This window comes from Ostrea edulis, chromosome 10 (assembly GCF_947568905.1).
Source record: "Ostrea edulis chromosome 10, xbOstEdul1.1, whole genome shotgun sequence".
Classification (NCBI taxonomy): Eukaryota; Metazoa; Mollusca; class Bivalvia; order Ostreida; family Ostreidae; genus Ostrea; species Ostrea edulis.
This window is the reverse complement of record NC_079173.1, coordinates 20,364,123-20,368,553: the sequence shown is the minus strand read 5'-3', so window position 1 is coordinate 20,368,553 and position 4,431 is coordinate 20,364,123.

The window sequence follows — 4,431 nt, the reverse complement described above, 5'->3', positions numbered from 1 at the left end:
TAGCCATGTTTATTTCATTTTGCATAATTAGTTATTATTTATATTTGATATTTGTTTGGGGTTTTTTTGTTGAATAAATTTATATAGATCGATAGAATTGTTAAGTTTTTCGTTCCAGGATTCCCCATCTATAAATAGATATATAAATACTAAGCATCCACAGGAATCTCCCAACATATCAATAGAAAGTAGTTCCGGCGATTTTTTTCTCTCTCGTTGGACACGATATTCAACCAATGAAAATGCATGTATCGTGTAATATTAAATGATTGAAAGGTGAAGATAACGAACAATGATCAATCTCATAACTCCTATAAGTAATACAAAATAGAGAGTTGCGAAAACACAAACCCCTAGATATACCTGAGGTGGGATCAGGTGCCTATTGTCGACCTGTCACACCCGTCGTGAACCCTATATCAAGTGCCTTGATCCGGTAAACGGAGTTATCCGTAGTCAAAATCAAGAACGGCCGAGCAATAGGTATGATATCCGTGGTGTAACAATAATGTATTGGTATGAATCATGTCAGACAGCATTCGACCTAACGAGAGGTGGTATTTGTATTGCAGAATGCATAGCACGACCAACAAGAGGCATTTGCTATACAATTACATTCATAAATTAAATCCAAGCTTGCACTGGAAACAGAGAGCTATTGAATATTAAGGTAAAAATCACGGTCGACAAAAATCAGAGAACTACTCATCAAAACTTGTTTAAATCAATATTTATCATTAATAAATCAATATTTAATTATCATTAATAAATCAATATTTAATTATCATTAATAAATCAATATTATATTATCATTAATAAATCAATTTTTAATTATCATTAATAAATCAATATTTAATTACCTGAAGCATATACAATGTACCATGCGAATGATGCTTCAGAAACTTCTAAAGGGAAATCGTTATACATAATGCATGTGGTAAATCTTTAATTTAAAGCATTTTCGTTTTCAAAATTATAACTTGCAGAGGGATATCGTAAATGAAGAAAAGAAAATATGATCACTGATTTCATTAAAAATTTATACCACGTTATTCACATTTCCGACATTCCCACAAATTACCTATCATAGAAAATACATCATGAAGTTGGAAGATAAAAAACATTGCACAAAGATATCATTCTTTTATGATGCTGAATATCTAATACGTTTACATGTACATATATTCTGTATGTATAACATTCGAACTTGTGAGATGATGTCACAAATATAAATATCCCCCTGCTTTGTGAACAGTATACACGTTTATAACACCCCCACCCACCCCCATTGTAAACTGGAGTAGAAAAATGAAAGTTATTTTCGAGAACGCTGGACATTTAGTTAAAAAACAACTACCTTTATTTCAGAGGGTTTCACATTTCTAGTGATATTGCGACTTTAAACGTTATATACATGTACGTAATATGTTCTATGACGTCATTTTCGGCATCTGCGACAAACAAGATTTGCCGAAATCGGCGAAATTAGCTGTTTTTTATGCCTTTAAAACCAAAATTTGGTCCATCGGTGAATGTAGGATATTGCAATAGTTCGTAGAATTATTTGAGAAGAACGGGTGGTAAATAACTCAGTACTGTGTGAAATATCGTTGTCATCCAAAACCAGACAATGGATTGATTGAATTGAAATTGAAACGATGATTAATTGATTGATTGTTTATCATTTAACATCCCTTTCGAGAATGTTTGTAAACGTCTCCATTACCGGTGAAGGGCTGCAAAATTTAGGCCTATGATCGGCGCTTGTGGCCTTTGAGAACGGAGTTGTATTTAACGTGCCACATTTTCTGTGACATGGAGCCTCGGTTTTTTGCGGTCTCATCCGAAGGACCGCCCCATTTAGTCGCCTCTAACGACACGAAAGGAGTACTGAAGACGTAATTAGGTTAAGGGCTTCCATAGTAAAATTTACAATAATCATGGGGTGAAATGGCACCTCAAATTCACAGGTATCATTACACTTGTTACGGTTAAACACCGAAACAATACTACCCATATGTTGACTGCGACTGAGCAACCGTAAATTCCCTTCATGGTAATTTCCCGTGACGTCAGTTGAATATAACGTAACACTTTAGTTTTGGAAAACAGCAAGAGGCCCAGTTCAGGTTCATGCAGGTAACCAGCTGAATTTTTATTGATATACTCAGAAAATAATAAAAATCCTTAACATGAAAAGTGTTGGATACAAATGCATGTACTCAAACTAAACATGCTATAATTTAACAACATATCAACAACCATCAGCAAATTACCGGGGTTGTCAACATTCTTATACATATCACCGTCGGAAACCACGGTTTTCAGTCCACACACGTTCCCTCCTAATGGTGGAGAGAATCGATTAGAAGTACCCGTGGGTAACCGACGATGATCAATACCGTCAGTATAAATTGCTCCCCGCACTTTTCAAACGCATAAATATATCTAGATTATGTATAAAAAATTCATATTGGTTTTTTTTTATACCAGATGAACCTGAACTTTGCCACTGTTTGTGTAGTATGAGATTATTTATGTACATAAGGGAATTTTTAAACGCATCAGTCATTCAGATTAGGAGCAATATAATCACAATATAATATGAATATCACCTTCGTGCATACTATATATTAAAAATGGAGAATGATTTGATATCATAAAGGAATAATATATATATAATCATTTGACAAGATATGTTTTCACGTTTACAGCTTATCACTTGACAACAGTAGTAAATAACGACAAAATATTATGACACTTTCCCCGCGATACAACTATCATAACATGTACGCTGTGACGTACATTTTCATTGTGATGTCATATGGTGCGAAGTGCACAGATCGAGGTACATCTATAACAGCACTGTGATTTTCTCGAATAGCCTTAACTGAGCTGCGGACATATTTTAACCTGGATTCCCACGAGCTAAAATTATAACGAAATTTCTATTTTCTAATTATTTGTTATGATAATCAAAGTTCAGATTGACGCAATAACAAATATGCACACAGTGACACGTACTCACACAATAGAATTTACTCACATTTTCGATTACTTCCTCTGTCTATCATATAATAACCCAATTCCTCTGCAGAAGCGTCCACTTTGTGCAACACGTTAACTTCCTTGTCTTATCATAAAGCAGAGACACGCACGAAGGCTCTCCTGCACAAAGGGAACTGCACCATGATAAGCTGTCTGCCAACCCTGACCAGAGACTCGGTGAGATTTCACCAAGACTAATCTTGTCTTTGCCTTACGAAGTAAAATTTCATCTGAAAGTGTAAAACGCAGAAACTCGTGAACCGAATGTTACAAAACTCCTAGCACTATAAGTTATGTTTTCTTGTAGGATTCGGGGTACCCTCTTGAAAAAGATTATTATCTAATACATAGGATATGAAAATTCAATTCCATGAAATACCAGCTTCCGACTACATACGTGTACTACATACAATGAAAGACAATGTAAACTAGATAGATAGACAGATAGATAGATACAGATAGATAAATAGATAGATAGATAGATAGATAGATAGATATATACAGATAGATAGATAGATAGATAGATAGATACAGATAAATAGATAGATACAGATAGATAGATAGATTGATAGATACAGATAGATAGATAGATAGATGAAATAGCTCTTAGGGCCTACACGTTTACTGTTATTTCGGATTTCAAAAATTTCGGTTGAGCATCACTGAAGAGACATTATTTGTCGAAATGGGCCATCTGGTGCATCAAAATTGGTACCGTATAAGTTTTACATAGATATCATTCATACGGTGAGTATTTTTGTGAAGAATTGTGTCAGCATGTATTCACTTTTTAATCTAATTTTGTATGATATCTGTTATGCAAAAGAAAATAGTAATGTTCATTCACCAGCACGTCCGAACACGAAGAATAATCCCAAACCAAGACAAATATGGATTCTTCTTTCCATCAGCAGAATTTCGGATTTCATGAAAACTACCCAAACTCGTTCATTTTAAATTCTAATGTTTCTCAATCAATGTTAAAGCAGACGTTCAGATTGGTTTCATTTCTATATCTTAGAAATACGTTTTACTTGTAAAATATAACAAAGAATTTCGTAATTTACTACTCCTTATTAAGTTACATTAATGTAATACATATGTTTGTAAACATGACATTATAGTTGCATTGCTCCTTCTATGTCAGCTGTCCTTATCATTGTGAGATGAAATTATCCAATCACTGACTTGCCTTGAGATAATTAGAGCTGGGTTATAGACCCATGTGACACAGAACAGCTTTATCCTACTGATAAGTGAAGTAATGGTTAAGAAAATCCTGAAGAGGAACTGCAGGCCCAGATCTTTTGTTCATGTGATCAGCCAATGGTGCAAAGCTACCATCTGAGAGTTACATGCATGACTGAACGTCTTTAAAGTCAT